The following is a 17,910-nucleotide window of genomic DNA, read 5'->3' as shown; positions in this document are numbered from 1 at the left end:
GAGCACGCTCGGTAGCCCCATAGTTCATCTGGATGCACAGTTGCTCAACAGTTGCACGTATTTGCACCCTTACACATCTCTGTAGCCGTCTTTCACTCCTGTTATGTACGGCGCGTGGTGTACCACAGTCGCCTGGATGCCGCTATGGGATAGAGCCATTCTGTCATGCACGATATACTTTAATCGTGGCGGCAATCGAACACTTCACAAGCTTAGCCGTTTCGGAAATCTTCCACTCTTGGCCTGAAAGCCAATGATTATGAGCCTTTGGTTGTCAGATACATCTCCTCGTTTCCGCATTACAGCGATTGCACTGTTTTCCGCGTCCCCAGGACACTATTTATATACCCTCCACCGCTATTGCTGCCAACTGCGTCTGCGAGTAGTTATCGCACGTTGACGTCAAACATATGCGGTAGCCACATTAACGTGATTGGACCATGTAAAACTTTTTGTACCACGTCAGGACAAAGTGACAAAAATTTCCTGTTTTTAACAGTCCAGGCTCACCATTTTAAACTTGTATGAGTAATGATACAAAACATTTATGTTGGAACATTCGAATTCCTTTAATAGAACGCACTTCTATTGCCCTATGCATTATGCAGTACGCAATGTTATGTGCGCTGTCTTGGCCATATAGTCTGTCTGACGAAAAGTTATTTTAATAACTCATCGTTGCAAAGTATTACCGTGAATTATCCAAAAAAGGATGGAATAATTGGCGGAAGCGAACTTGAAGGAGGAGATTAATTTTGATTGAGGAGATGTGTAGGAACAAGTAAGACAATATTGACATTACTGTGAAAATGTAAATGTCGTATGGTATTGTTGGCTGGAATAACCCGCGGGGTGGGTTCTACATCTACATCTACATCTACATCTACATCTACATTTATACTCCGCAAGCCACCCAACGGTGTGTGGCGGAGGGCACTTTACGTGCCACTGTCATTACCTCCCTTTCCTGTTCCAGTCGCGTATGGTTTGCGGGAAGAACGACTGTCTGAAAGCCTCCGTGCGCGCTCTAATCTCTCTAATTTTACATTCGTGATCTCCTCGGGAGGTATAAGTAGGGGGAAGCAATATATTCGATACCTCGTCCAGAAACGCACCCTCTCGAAACCTGGCGAGCAAGCTACACCGCGATGCAGAGCGCCTCTCTTGCAGAGTCTGCCACTTGAGTTTGCTAAACATCTCCGTAACGCTATCACGGTTACCAAATAACCCTGTGACGAAACGCGCCGCTCTTCTTTGGATCTTCTCTATCTCCTCCGTCAACCCGATCTGGTACGGATCCCACACTGATGGGCAATACTCAAGTATAGGTCGAACGAGTGTTTTGTAAGCCACCTCCTTTGTTGATGGATTACATTTTCTAAGCACTCTCCCAATGAATCTCAACCTGGTACCCGCCTTACCAACAATTAATTTTCTATGATCATTCCACTTCAAATCGTTCCGCACGCATACTCCCAGATATTTTACAGAAGTAACTGCTACCAGAGTTTGTTCTGCTATCATATAATCATACAATAAAGGATCCTTCTTTCTATGTATTCGCAATACATTACATTTGTCTATGTTAAGGGGAAGTTGCCACTCCCTGCACCAAGTGCCTATCCGCTGCAGATCTTTCTGCATTTCGCTACAATTTTCTAATGCTGCAACTTCTCTGTATACTACAGCATCATCCGCGAAAAGCCGCATGGAACTTCCGACACTATCTGCTAGGTCATTTATATACACTCCTGGAAATGGAAAAAAGAACACATTGACACCGGTGTGTCAGACCCACCATACTTGCTCCGGACACTGCGATAGGGCTGTACAAGCAATGATCACACACACGGCACAGCGGACACACCAGGAACCGCGGTGTTGGCCGTCGAATGGCGCTAGCTGCGCAGCATTTGTGCACTGCCGCCGTCAGTGTCAGCCAGTTTGCCGTGGCATACGGAGCTCCATCGCAGTGTTTAACACTGGTAGCATGCACGTGAACCGTATGTGCAGTTGACGGACTTTGAGCGAGGGCGTATAGTGGGCATGCGGGAGGCCGGGTGGACGTACCGCCGAATTGCTCAACACGTGGGGCGTGAGGTCTCCACAGTACATCGATGTTGTCGCCAGTGGTCGGCGGAAGGTGCACGTGCCCGTCGACCTGGGACCGGACCGCAGCGACGCACGGATGCACGCCAAGACCGTAGGATCCTACGCAGTGCCGTAGGGGACCGCACCGCCACTTCCCAGCAAATTAGGGACACTGTTGCTCCTGGGGTATCGGCGAGGACCATTCGCAACCGTCTCCATGAAGCTGGGCTACGGTCCCGCACACCGTTAGGCCGTCTTCCGCTCACGCCCCAACATCGCGCAGCCCGCCTCCAGTGGTGTCGCGACAGGCGTGAATGGAGGGACGAATGGAGACGTGTCGTCTTCAGCGATGAGAGTCGCTTCTGCCTTGGTGCCAATGATGGTCGTATGCGTGTTTGGCGCCGTGCAGGTGAGCGCCACAATCAGGACTGCATACGACCGAGGCACACAGGGCCAACACCCGGCATCATGGTGTGGGGAGCGATCTCCTACACTGGCCGTACACCACTGGTGATCGTCGAGGGGACACTGAATAGTGCACGGTACATCCAAACCGTCATCGAACCCATCGTTCTACCATTCCTAGACCGGCAAGGGAACTTGCTGTTGCAACAGGACAATGCACGTCCGCATGTATCCCGTGCCACCCAACGTGCTCTAGAAGGTGTAAGTCAACTACCCTGGCCAGCAAGATCTCCGGATCTGTCCCCCATTGAGCATGTTTGGGACTGGATGAAGCGTCGTCTCACGCGGTCTGCACGTCCAGCACGAACGCTGGTCCAACTGAGGCGCCAGGTGGAAATGGCATGGCAAGCCGTTCCACAGGACTACATCCAGCATCTCTACGATCGTCTCCATGGGAGAATAGCAGCCTGCATTGCTGCGAAAGGTGGATATACACTGTACTAGTGCCGACATTGTGCATGCTCTGTTGCCTGTGTCTATGTGCCTGTGGTTCTGTCAGTGTGATCATGTGATATATCTGACCCCAGGAATGTGTCAATAAAGTTTCCCCTTCCTGGGACAATGAATTCACGGTGTTCTTATTTCAATTTCCAGGAGTGTATATTGTGAAAAGCAATGGTCCCGTAACACTCCCCTGTGGCACGCCAGAGGTTACTTTAACGTCTGTAGACGTCTCTCCATTGATAACAACATGCTGTGTTCTGTTTGCTAAAAACTCTTCAATCCAGCCACACAGCTGGTCTGATATTCCGTCGGCTCTTACTTTGTTTATCAGGCGACAGTGCGGAACTCTATCGAACGCCTTCCGGAAGTCAAGAAAAATAGCATCTACTTGAGGGCCTGTATCTAATATTTTCTGGGTCTCATGAGCAAATAAAGCGAGTTGGGTCTCACACGATCGCTGTTTCCGGAATCCATGTTGATTCCTACATAGTAGATTCTGGGTTTCCAAAAACGACATGATACTCGAGCAAACAACATGTTCTAAAATTCTACAACAGATCGACGTCAGAGATATAGGTCTATAGTTTTGCGCATCTGCTCGACGACCCTTCTTGAAGACTGGGACTACCTGTGCTCTTTTCCAATCATTTGGAACCCTCCGTTCCTCTAGAGACTTGCGGTACACGACTGTTAGAAGGGGGGCAAGTTCTTTCGCGTACTCTGTGTAGAATCGCATTGGTATCCCGTCAGGTCCAGTGGACTTTCCTCTGTTGAGTGATTCCAGTTGCTTCTCTATTCCTTGGACACTTATTTCGATGTCAGCCGGCTGTTGGAAATGGTGTACATCCTTTGCGCCCAGTGGCCCCTTTGCTTGCAGATATGTGAGTTGCGTCGTATGTGTATTTGTAGAGTGACGGTAAATGTAATGGATGCGTGTTACTGTAGGGTTATGTTTGTACTGCATCAGGACGGCAAAAGGAAGAGTGTGAGCTCCGTTGCCGACACATAGCCTACTCCTTTCGAATAGCGCCGATGGGGCCGGCGAGCTTAACGTCCCCTTTCCCACTGACGGATCAAGAACAGTGCACGGTCTCTTGCTTCACGAGACACAGAGTTTTGGACTTAAATCCAGAACGTTGCCGCAAACACTACTGATCAGAAACTGTACGCCATTACTTCTGCTTCCCTTGGCGTCCAAATACCGGCAGTGAAAATTTCTTGTACCACCAGCATTCGAACCGGCTTACCCCTGCGTCGAGCTCCACGGCATAGGTGTTCGCTAGCGGCCTCGGTTACTGAGGCTGGAGACACTATCAGTCATCTTTGAAGACAGGTTCAAGAAAGGCAAACGTCCATATACAGACTCAATAGATTTTTAAAAATCTTCTAAAAATATTGAATATAGCACATTATTTTAAATCGTAACGTTGTTGCAGATAAAGTAAAGAGCGTAGAATGTTATCGACAATTCGTGTAGGAAGCAGGCTACCATTATAAAAGAAGAACGACATGAAAGGAAACCAGTAATTAACAAGGCTCTGAGCTGTATCCTATTACTACATACGAGGGTTGGAACTTTAATAGTGGCAACTACTTATTTACAGCTCGTACAAAATAGATACGTGTTTCAAAGTTTTGCTGACCTTCGAAGTACTCACCAGGATTGTGTATAACCCGTTGCCAGGCGGCATTCTCTTCAGAACTGCTGCAAATTCGCAATAGACCGCGCCGCTCGAGCTGTCAACACAATTGGAACTACTAACAAGGGAACCTCCTCCCCATCGCACCCCCCCCCCCCCCAGATTTAGTTATAAATTGACACAGTGGATAGGCCTTGAAAAACTGAACACAGATCAATCGAGAAAACAGGAAGAAGTTGTGTGGAACTATGAAAAAATAAGCAAAATATACAAACTGAGTAGTCCATGTGCAAGATAGGCAACATAAAGGAGAACATTAGCCGATTAGCGCCATGGTCTCGTGGTTAGAGTGAGCAACTGCGGAACCGAAGATCCTTGGTTCGAGTCCTCCCTCGAGTGAAAATTTTACTTTCTTTATTTTCGCAAAGTTACGATCTGTCCGTTCATTCATTGACGTCTCTGTTCACTGTAATAGGTTTAGTGTATGTGTTTTGCGACCGCACCGCAAAACCGTGCGATTAGTAGACGAAAGGACGTTCCTCTCCAATAGGAACCGAAAACATTTGATCGCAAGGTCATAGGTCAACCGATTCCTCCACAGGAAAACACGTCTGTTATATTCTTTACGACACTGGTGACGGCATGTGCGTCACATGACAGGAATATGTTGTCGACCCACCTAACTTGCACACTTGGCGAATGGGTAAAAAGATTCTTCTACCTTGCCCGATTTAGGTTTTCTTGTGGATGTGATAATCATTCCAAAAAAAGTGATGAAAACATAAGAGTTTGTCACATAAACTGCATCAAATGAATGCAACAGTTTCAGAGTCGCACAGTTTTCCCTGTGCTCTGTCAAACATATTATTTTTACGTTTTCAAATGTTTCCGTGCGTAGACCGTCAAATTCTGTATATGTCCAAGCAAATCTGAACATGTCCTGGAATTTTGGAGAGCGAAGTTGATTATGTGTGAGTGCCTGAACTTTGATAATTATCTGAAAATAAAAAATTAAAATTTTCATCCGAGAGAAGATTTGAACCAAGGACCTGTCGTTCCACAGCTGCTCACGCTAACCACGGGACCACGGCGCTCGTAAGCCAACGATGTCCTTGATGTTGCCTACCTTGCGCATGGACTACTCAGTTTGTATATTTTGCTTATTTTTTTCATAGTTGCACACAACTTCTTCCTGTTTTCTCGATTGATCTGTGTTCAGTTTTTCAAGGCCTATCCCTGTGCCAACTTATAACTAAATCTGAGGGGGGTGCGATGGGGAGGTTCCCTTGTAAGAGTATCCTACGACTTCCACATCGCCGACAACGGGTTATACATAATGCTGGTGAGTACTTCGAAGTTCAGTAAAACTTTGAAACACGTATCTATTTTGTACGAGCTGTAAATAAGTAGTTGCCACTATTAAAGTTCCAACCCTCGTATGAGGCAATCTGTACAAGTGAGCAAGCAGTAAAGGAAAGTGTGCTTTCTGTGGAATAATTGTGTTTAAAATCTGATCCGCACTGCCGCTTAAATAACATAATGCGAGCGTACACCAGCTGTGTGGTTCACTGACGAATTCCTAGAAAGCAGACACGGCATGTCGTTGCTAACGAAGAGAAATCTACGTAAAACTATCTTTGGGCTTGCTATGTTACCTTTTTTTCATCATTATACCTGCTAATTCTTTTGAATACGTCTGAGATACAGGAATTTATATCGTGCTTTTAATTCAAATTCTATAATACCTTTATTTGGCAATGTTTCAACTTATGAGCTTCATATTGCTACACGCTGCTTGAGTGTGCAAAGCCAATGGGGCTATGGTACACTTTTTTTTTTTTTAAACTGGGCCCAAAGTTAATTAATATAATAACAAAAAGTAAATATGCGCAATGGATAATGCTATCCGTGCACACAAAAACAACGCGTGTAGCCTGAAAGCCGTAACCGCGTGCTATTTGCATCTCAGACAGGAATTTTACTTTTCTTCACCGAAAGATGAAACAAAGAGGCGAAAACAGTTTAAAATTTTATATAATTGGCATTCATTCATTGAAAAATTGATTCTTTTCGCTTACAACTACGTTCATAATATGGATTAAAATACCTGATCTATCTCCTACTGCCGCGCGGGTTTAGCCGAGCGGTCTCAGGCGCTGCAGTCATGGACTGTGCGGCTGGTTCCGGCTGAGGTTCGAGTCCTCCCTCGGGCATGGGTGTGTGTGGTTGTCCTTAGGATAATTTAGGTTAAGTAGTGTGCAAGCATAGGGACTGATGACCTTAGCAGTTAAGTCCCATAAGATTTCACACACAGTTTTTTGATCTCCTACTCTAGATCACATTTGTCACATTATTGCGGAACAGTATGTATACAATTAGTCTCTTTACCACGCGCCCGCCCTATTTGTCATGCCAAAGCGCAACCCAAGAAACTAGCAAGGTTATTTACAGAGATGCTCAACCCTTCTTCTTGTTTTTTTTTAAGCATTACAGTAACTACCACGCTCATCTTCTCCTACAACCATAGGGCGCGAACACAACATAAAAAACAGAAAACATTTGAATAAGCAAATAACTACATGAAAATTATTACAAAAGCCTGTTGTTGTTGTTGTGGTCTTCAGTCCTGAGACTGGTTTGATGCAGCTCTCCATGCTACTCTATCCTGTGCAAGCTTCTTCATCTCCCAGTACCAACTGCAACCTACATCCTTCTGAATCTGCTTAGTGTATTCATCTCTTGGTCTCCCCCTACGATTTTTACCCTCCACGCTGCCCTCCAATACTAAATTGGTGATCCCTTGATGCCTCAGAACATGTCCTACCAACCGATCCCTTCTTCTGGTCAAGTTGTACCACAAACTCCTCTTCTCCCCAATCCTATTCAGTACCTCCTCATTAGTTATGTGATCTACCCATCTAATCTTCAGCATTCTTCTCTAGCACCACATTTCGAAAGCTTCTATTCTCTTCTTGTCCAAACTATTTACCGTCCATGTTTCACTTCCATACATGGCTACACTCCATACAAATACTTTCAGAAATGACTTCCTGACATTAAAATCTATACTCGATGTTAACAAATTTCTCTTCTTCAGAAACGCTTTCCTTGGCATTGCCAGTCTACATTTTATATCCTCTCTACTTCGACCATCATCAGTTATTTTGCTCCCCAAATAGCAAAATTCCTTTACTACTTTAAGTGTATCATTTCCTAATCTAATACCTTCAGCATCACCCAACTTAATTAGACTACATTCCATTATCTTCGTTTTGATTTTGTTGATGTTCATCTTATATCCTCCTTTCAAGACACCATCCATTCCGTTCAACTGCTCTTCCAAGTCCTTTGCTGTCTCTGACAGAATTACAATGTCATCGGCGAACCTCAAAGTTTTTATTTCTTCTCCATGGATTTTAATACCTACTCCGAATTTTTCTTTTGTTTCCTTTACTGCTTGCTCAATATACAGATTGAATAACATCGGGGAGAGGCTACAATCCTGTCTTACTCCCTTCCCAACCACTGCTTCCCTTTCATGTCCCTCGACTCTTATAACTGTCATCTGGTTTCTGTACAAATTGTAAATAGCCTTTCGCTCCCTGTATTTTACCCCTGCCACCTTTAGAATTTGAAAGAGAGTATTCCAGTCAACATTGTCAAAAGCTTTCTCTAAGTCTACAAATGCTAGAAACGTAGGTTTGCCTTTCCTTAATCTTCCTTCTAAGATAAGTCGTAAGGTCAGTATTGCCTCACGTGTTCCAGTATTTCTACAAAAGCCTATGAGTCACGATATTGACCCACTCTCTTTACTCCTTTTATCACAAAAAAGTTCACAGGATGCACTGATGGTGCCACGTGAACAAGGTGAGCCTAAAATGCGCTGGACAATAGATCACCCAAGAACATTGGCTAAAAAAATTTATCAAGCTACGTAGAATACCCCCTCACGTATCCTGCCATATTCTCAACCATTTTTCACCAATACCTACCAACTTCGCTGGTTCTTACCGTATTCACCGAGGAGCACCACTGTGTCCGCATCCCAGCCAGCAGTGCCTCTAACATGGCTCCTGGCCGGGCTCGACGTCCCTTGTTTCAAATTCTTTGCACTCATTGGCTGATGGACCAGCCTGCGCCTTCTACAATCCACCGATCTGATATTCTCCTGGTCTCTACAGCCATCCCTGCTCTGTACCTTGCTAGTTTCTTCTTTGAAAAGCCTACTACTGTTTCGTACTACCTTTGGACCAACCTACTCCTTGCTATAGCCTATTTCATCCATTCTCATGCACACATACACACAAGGAAAACAGAAAGGGCTTGAAGTGTGATAAAACGTGATATTTATCAAATAAATCACCGGTCTTGTCCCATTCCTAAGTTCAATAGTTGGGGTATTGAATAAATATATCTCAAGAGGGAGTTTAGGCATTGAAGCGAACCACTGGTTCCGCTTTAGGCTTACCCCAAGGGAGTGTTATAGGACTATAGCTTTCCACTACGTACGTATAACTTACCTTGAGGATAAGCTGTACACGCCATGTACCAGGGATGCACAATTTTAACATATTTTAATGTTGGTTATGCATCTTTTGTTGACTCACAATTTAATATGCACCTTAAGATGGGATACATGCGATTAAACTGGGTCGTGCTCTCCTTTTTAGGAATATATAATTTTTACAAATGTAGCGGATTTTCATCACTGAAGATGAATAATAGTTCTAGATGTCCGGTCAAGAGAAACGTATACCTCACATATCCACAAGAAAAGAAGCCATTGTGCATAGCGGAAGGAAACATTTTCCGACTGGGCAGCTGAAACGACCCCTTGGGATCTCCTAGCCAATTATGCAATGCGATTTTACTTTACTGGTATTCCCGAGCCAATGGATTCGATATTCACAAGACAACAGAGCGAATTTGACTGACACGAGCTGCAGTAACACAGAACGTTAAACTGCAATCTTGACGGTCCATAATCCCAGTGCTGTCGACTTCCGACGCGAGCTGGTAGATGTCGCTGTTATACGAGGCTAAAACCATGTTCTCACTGACAACCAACATTCAAATGCGTAATCATGAGAAATCCGCTACCGAGTTTTCTCTTACATACAGAATGGAGTTACACCTACCCAATTTGGTCGTTGCGTTGACATGTTAATAATTCGGATATGGCTCTGAGCAATACGGGATTTAATATCTGAGGTCATCAGTCCCCTAAAACTTAGAACTACTTAAACCTGAGTAACCTAAGGACGTCACACACATCCATGCCCGAGGCAGGACTCGAAACTGCGACCGTAGCGGTCGCCCGGTTCCAGACTGAAGCGCCTAGAACCGCTCGGCCCCCCACGGCCGGCACGGACTTTTCATTTGGGGGAAAAAGGAAGCGTGCTCTCGGGCATTAGCCACCACTGGTTGACCGTACCGTAACGTAACGCGGCGCACGCTGTCCAGAGAGCTGTCGCATTTGTCATGGTCTAGCGCGGCGGCATTTGTCAGAGCGGGGTCGGCTCGGCTTGGCGACTCGCCCGCCGTCCTCTGGCGAGCGCCCACCGGTGCTGCGGTCTGCTACGGCCCGGTCTGGTCTGGTCCGCCCCGGGCCCGCTGCCACCGGCCAAGCCACGTGACTGATGGCCCACGGCCCGCTGCAACACGTGCGCCGCCTCTGAATGCAGGCACCACACGACGCCGCTCCCTACCGGCTTCCTGCATTAGGCGACTCTAGGTAAAGAGGCCTCTACTCGTTCAGTGTTTACTGACAATACCAGCATGTCAGAACTTCAGTAGGGAAGACCAGGGAAAAACGACCCCTTTAAGGAGTCCGTCCATTTACTCTGGGTAATATTCAAAATATTTTATAAAATCCATTGGGTATGTGGTGTCACAGCCAGACACCACACGTGCTAGGTGGTAGCTTAAATCGGCCGCGGTCCTGTAGTACATGTCGGACCCGCGTGTCGCCACTTTGTGATCGCAAACCTAGCGCCACCACAAGGCAGGTCTCGAGAGACTGACTCGAACTCAGCCCAGTTGTACGGACGACAGAGCTGGCGACTAGACGTACGAAGCCTTTCTCTCTCATTAGCCGAGAGACAGAATAGCCTTCAGCTAAGTTAATGGCTACGAACTAGCAAGGCGCCATTAGCCTTACAGTGATTGTAATTAAAGTCTCCTTTGTGCGATGTACCACAATGATTGATTAAAGATAAGTATTATACCAGCTACGTACTTTTCTTCATAGCATTAATTACGTATCCTGTTCCAGTACTTCACGCCCGTCTGCGTTAGTCTAGCGTGCCTTTTAAGCCACGTCTATCTACAAGGTGTTGGCCCAGCTGCCGACACATCAGGGTATATGTTTTGCACACATTTTACCTGTTATTTAACTTACTTATAAAAAAAATGGCACACAACACCCAGCCATCACGAGCAGAGAAAATCCCTGACCCCGCCGGGAATCGAACCCGGGAACCCGGGCGTGGGAAGCGAGAACGCTACCGCACGACCACGACATGCGGGCTACTTATTAAATTTTGAAAGTTAAATGAAGTTTAGAATAAATCATCATACAGTTTTATTAAAAGGATCATTTTGCCCCTGGTCTAATAATTTGCAGTTTACTGCCATTCATTGTAATTTTGTTTTTTAGTAAATTAAATGCATACGTTATTCAACTTTTACTGTGCAATGTATACAGGGTGTTACAAAAAGGTACAGCCAAACTTTCAGGAAACATTCCTCACACACAAAGAAAGAAAATATGTTATGTGGACATGTGTCCGGAAACGCTTACATTCCATGTTAGAGCTCATTTTATTACTTCTCTTCAAATCACATTAATCATGGAATGGAAACACACAGCAACAGAACGTACCAGCGTGACTTCAAACACTTTGTTACGGGAAATGTTCAAAATGTCCTCCGTTAGCGAGGATACATGCAGCCACGCTCCGTCGCATGGAATCCCTGATGCGCTGATGCAGCCCTGGAGAATGGCGTATTGTATCACAGCCGTCCACAATACGAGCACGAAGAGTCTCTACATTTAGTACCGGGGTTGCGTAGACAAGAGCTTTCAAATGCCCCCGTAAATGAAAGTCAAGAGGGTTGAGGTCAGGAGAGCGTGTAGGCCATGGAATTGATCCGCCTCTACCAATCCATCGGTCACCGAATCTGTTGTTGAGAAGCGTACAAACACTTCGACTGAAATGTGCAGGAGCTCCATCGTGCATGAACCACATGTTGTGTCTAATGTGTTGGCAGAAGATCCAACACCGTGTTGCTAGAGGAGGCCGAAATGCACGCGTTTAAGCTCACGCAGACTGGCGTGAGGTCTGGAACAATTAAAGGAGTTGAGTCTACTAAATAAAGTACGGAGTTGCTTGAATACTTAACTTTAATCCATAATTTGAGAACATCGCTCTTGTTGATACATGAATTATAATCTCAATATAAACGGGTAATGGCGCCTTGCTAGGTCGTAGCAAATGACGTAGCTGAAGGCTATGCTAACTATCGTCTCGGCAAATGAGAGCGTATTTGTCAGTATATCATCGCTAGCAAAGTCTGCTGTACAACTGAGGCGAGTGCTAGGAAGTGTCTCTGGACCTGCCGTGTGGCGGCGCTCGGTCTGCAATCACTGACAGTGGCGACACGCGGGTCCGACGTACACTAGCGGACCGCGGCCGATTTAAAGGCTACCACCTAGCAAGTGTGGTGTCTGGCGGTGACACCACAGTGTCGTACTTGTAAAGGCACATGATCTAGCAGCACAGGTAGAGTATCCCGTATGAAATAATGATAACGTGCTTCATTGAGCGTAGGTGGAAGAACATGGGGCCCAATCAAGACATCACCAACAATGCCTGCCCAAATGTGAAACATCCCCTTAGAAAAATTATACATGGCTGTGCTTAAACTGACACACAATATTTTTCAGCGCAACGCAATCTGACTTTCAAAAATCCCTACAAAAGAATGGCCTTGACTAACATTAACCTGTACCTTTCACAAATCACTTACCTCACAAAAATCTTCGTTACTCGAACTACTGCAATACAGTGAGCGCCACTACTGCCAGCTAAATAAATGATTCAAACTACAGAAGGCACTAACTACTGATAGGCATAGTTAGCAAATGAAAGATTTTAATAGAGAACAAACAATGTATTTACCTTAATAGTCATAATATATATAGCAGTTCATGACATCCAGTCTTACAAATTTCAAAACTCCGCCATCTCTCTCCCCACATCCACCACTGCTGGCGGCTCACCTCCAACTGCACAATGCTACGCGCTGTTCACATCCAGCTGCCCAACTCTACAATGGCAGACAACACTGCAAACTAGCCACAGACTGCACACAGCACAGCCAGTGATTTTCATACAGAGCGCTACGTAACGTTACCAATAAGAAAACCTAAATAGCCTACTTACATAGCCCCCATGCTCCCCACAAAAAATTTTACAAATTGTTTTGGGCAGTGGCCAATACAGATTTGAAAAAAATTTTCATAATTACAATAACAAAGAAATCAAATGCACACACTTATTGATACAGTGTTGGTCCAACGCTAAAGTTTTCTCACAGTCCATAAAGACAGTCCTGATAATTCATCACAGTAAAATTGCAGTGTTTTTTTTTTCACAAAGTCTCATTAGTAAAAGAAAATGCACATGGAAGTAGTGGATTTCCATGCAGTCTTGAAGAAGTAGTGTTGTCCTTCCAACGGAAACACAGTGCTGATTCTTGACATGCAGACAGGTAATGGGCCACAACAGACCAAACCCACCGCAGAGTCAATCGAAGTTTTGAAGAATATTGGTAGGTAGGTCATCACAGAGTAGACCCACTGTAGTCCTGGTAGAGATTACGGTATTGGTGGGCCACCAGAGGTCCAGACCCACTGCAGTCCTATCGAAGCATGCTTTCTGTATTCTGTTCACATCCTCTTTCAAAATTCTTTTTTGGCCAAACCATTTTCTTATAGCTTCCCAATGCATTTCTTCCAATTCATCACAGCTCGTTCTCACATATAGCCTACCCCATCTTAAGCTAACTTAAATCTACTGAGCTCAGATGCTAAACTAAGAGACGAGGCAATGCAGCAGCACAAAACAATTAACACAAACAGCAATGACAAAAAAATGCAAATTGGCAAAGCTAGCAGCAGTAAATCTAAATTTGAAGAGCAAATGCAACATTATCACTAATATGAGCCAATGTGCAGCAAAACGAAAAATAAATCAATAGTAAAACTGGCTTCACAGAGTAATACAAAGTGTAGTAGCACTATGCCTCGCAAGCAGCAGCAGCAAATGCAATAACTTATACATAAACACGACAAAGCTCAAGCAGAAAAAATAGTACACTAAAGACAGGGAAATTTCTGTTCACATCTTAATATCTATGTCATTAAAGTGGTGCACCACAAAAACTAATTCTACAAAAAATTACCAAGTACTTGAAAAGAAAATTATATATGCAGTTACTGTTACTAGTCCCTTCTTATTGTTCTTTCCATTCCAAGAGCTCATTTTTCGAAAAATGTGGATCATAAAGTAATTATTTAATAGATCTGTTGACAGAAAGTGTTCACATTAGCAAATGCATTTAATTTTATTTTATAAAACCAATGTTGTAACACAGCTGAAAACAGATATCAAATGAGATAAGCAACTATGTACAAAGCATAAAAATATCGTTCACTAGTCATGTGACATTTCATAAGTTAGTAGAAATTCTCTCAACTCTCGTAGAAAGACGCTTGTCATAATCAGGTGTGCAGCTGTAAGTACGTTTCCAAGTAATGAACGTGTCGTATTTTCGATGCTTTCTACAAAGGAATGTCAATAGCGAGGATAATGGCCTCCCTTTATTTTCCTCCTAATGGCTTTCTTTTGTCAGACGACTACCTCTCACCTGGGCGCCTAAAACGCATTACGTCAAGGTCACTTACCTTTCTCACTGAAATATTTACGACAGCAGTTTCCGCTACAGTGGCAGTCTCATATAAAAAAAATCCACAGGTTGAGAATTTGCATTACGAATGTGTAGAAAATAAAATCCTATAAATATAACAGTGTCCAAAAAATTTTCGCCAGCATAGTGATACATTCACGCATTTACATACATTTCATAACTCTTAAAGTACGATTCTTGGTTTCCAACAACCTTTTTCACAAACCAGAGTCCCTAACCACTACTCATTATTCCTTACCTTATTACACATATACATATTTGTAGACACTTCTTCAATATTTCATCATAATAAATACATATCATAATAAACATTCCTCAACAACATAATACACATCATCGTCGTAATAATTACATCATAACACCTCAGTCAAATCTCAAAAACGTCGTAGCTTTCTGCAATAATTTCAAAACCTAAAAAATATTCTCCGCTCATTTCAAAAGTGTCATCTACCTCAAACGTACTTAAAAATCATAATGTCATACCAAATACATCATTCAAAGCTCTCATAGAATCAATGGTTCCGAAAAAATATGAACAGTTCACAAAGTACAGACAAAATACAATTTTGTAAGTGTGAAGTTATCCAACTGTGTAATTACGTAAACATCTGTCACTGACATAGTAAAAAAAAATGTTTCTTTCTCTGTTAAATGATCAGATAGCTGTGTAATTTATGTGTTAGAGAAATATGGTACCGATGTGTAAAGTTGTATAAGCAAATACCATATTAGCTAGGGCTGCTTGTGCTTGCCACACACATGGTACACAAAGTAAGTGTGTACCCCCCTGAGGATTAATGTAATTATACCCTCAGGTGTTAGAGATTACAGCAATGGAATGAAATGTATCACGGAAAACTTTCTTTGTAATACAAAAATCTTAAAAAATAAATGGTTTAAGTGCAAAATTAATCACTCAAATACGTGTCCTGTAGCGCTAAATGTGCGTCTTGCTGTAAGATAATCTCTGTGGAAGTGTCGTAGTTATTGTCCTCCAAAAACTAAGTTCTGCAGAAGCCAATGTACTTACCTCATGATAAACAAAAGTGAAATGCTTTGCGTAGAGATATCTTAGTTATTACGCTTATTGCCATGATGAAGAAAGTACTGTGCTGTAATTTATTGTTGTGCTACGGAAAAGGCAGTCTCATTGTAGCTATACCACAAAAGTTACTACTAAAACATGTTTTACTTTCCAGAATAATACAAAAAAAACTGTGCAGATATAAAACAGAAACACTGAAAAAGCAACATTGTAAATTGTCACTCATTAGTAGCGTCGTGATAAAATCGTGTAGCTGTCACATAAACTAACCACTGTGTCATCTGGTATCTCACAGAAAGTACTTTAAATCCAGAATGTATTTTCAAGTAAACCAAAATGTTGCATTAAAATCTCATCAGCAGTACTGGTAAATGTTCTAAGTATGTGAGCCTTATAGGCGTTACGTAATCGTGCAACTAACAAGCAAGAATGTACACACACAATAACACTGTGTCGTCTGTTCACAGTAACAATGCATCCGTAGTTTCTGTTTAAATAAGTTCTTTTGGTTCTTGACTGGATATTTAACTTCAAACATTGTTGCATGTTAACAGTTTCTAAGTCTAACAAAGCATACTAGTAATGTAAAGTGAAAAATTTTATGGCAAAGACTAAGTTAAAAAGCAGATTATCTCTCAATAAACGGTTTTACATGTGATATGTGGTGCAATCCTTTACTCTTCATAGCGTTCAGAGTTTCAATTTCAAAGCAATTATCATGCGGTATATGTCGGTAAAGAATACTGGAATTTTTCTCAAGGTTAGCGTCAATGTTATTTTTCTCTGAGCCACCTGGCGCACGTGGCTGCCTGGGGTGCGAGTCATTGTCTGTCTCTTTGTTGGCGTGCGTCGTTATAGGGATTAGGAGACCTAACTTCTACAAATTCACCATGACGAGAAGGCCCTGCCCTGTTTGAAGCTCGCCAATTCTGATGGAATTCAGGTCTGTCGTTTTGTCGGTAGTTTACATAGTTTCTTGTTTGTTGGTCATGTGGTGGAGAATTTCTTCCGGAATCGTAACTGCGTGGTGGACCATTGCGTCTGAAGTTATTCTATCTCCCTTGATAATAATTATTTTGGTTCCCATATTGTCTGATTCTATGGTTGTCTCTGTCACATTCATTACTATGGAAAAGCGATCTTTCTCTGTAACTATTATTCTGCCAACGGTTGTCATACGGATGGTGTCTGTTTTGGTCATGATTTGTGTTGTGAGAATAGCCTTGTCGTGTCCAGTTATTATTTCTTTCATCGCGGAATTGCGACGGGTGTAACCTGTAATCGTTGTGTTCCTGTTTTCGCGTTCCGCAATTATCAGTGTCAATTTCTAATTCTTGTAAGAGTCCCTGAAAAGCTTCAATGTCGTCATTGCAACGTCCTGCCAAAATAATATGTCGTAAATGTTCAGGTAATTTGATTAAGCAAATGCGGATGAGTTCCGAGGGGCTGTATGGGTTTGACAGGTACTGATTCTTGTGCAACATGTCTTCAAAATATTTCACAAGACTGGAGAATTCAGATTGTTCGAAATGTTTCATCATTATGATGCTATGTTTTACTCGGTCTTGTGTAGCTTGAGACCAATATGCTGAGAGGAAGGCATGATAAAATTCTCCTTCACTGTGACAATCGTGAATGACCGATCGCATTGTTACAGCTGGTTCATTCTCTAAGCAGCCACACATAAATTCTAATCTGTGCTGCAATGACCAGTTGGGAGGAAAACAATGAGAGAATTGATGAAGCCATGCTCGTGGATGAATGTCGTTGCCAGAATTCTTAAATGTTTTGAATTTACGTGTAGTAATGAGCAGCTTATAGTCAAAATCATCGTGTCGGCGAGTCGCACATCGCTCATTGTTACTTCGTTTCGGCGGTTCCATCTCAAAATTCAATGCGCCTTGCCAATTTCTTTCATAATTTCCGAAGTGTCCTGTGTTATTATTTTGTGGTTGCTCCGTATTTCTATGTCCCTCTTCCCGTACAGGAGCGTGAATGTCCTCCGAAATATGTAATTCTTGTATTACCTGTGCCAACTGATATTGTACTTCCCGGATTTCTCTTTTGTACTGTGTATTGATTTCATTTTGATTTTGTTTGAATTTTCTAATTTGTTCATACTCTTCAGTGTCAGTGAAAGCTACAGGTCTTGTGTCATTCAGATCATCATCTACCTTTGTTGATAAGTTAGTGAACTGATCTGAATGTTCGGCTACTTTATCCGATAGTGAA

This window comes from Schistocerca nitens, chromosome 6, assembly GCF_023898315.1.
Source record: "Schistocerca nitens isolate TAMUIC-IGC-003100 chromosome 6, iqSchNite1.1, whole genome shotgun sequence".
NCBI lineage: Eukaryota > Metazoa > Arthropoda > Insecta > Orthoptera > Acrididae > Schistocerca > Schistocerca nitens.
The sequence above is the reverse complement of the archived record's forward strand: the minus strand, read 5'-3'. Positions refer to the sequence as shown.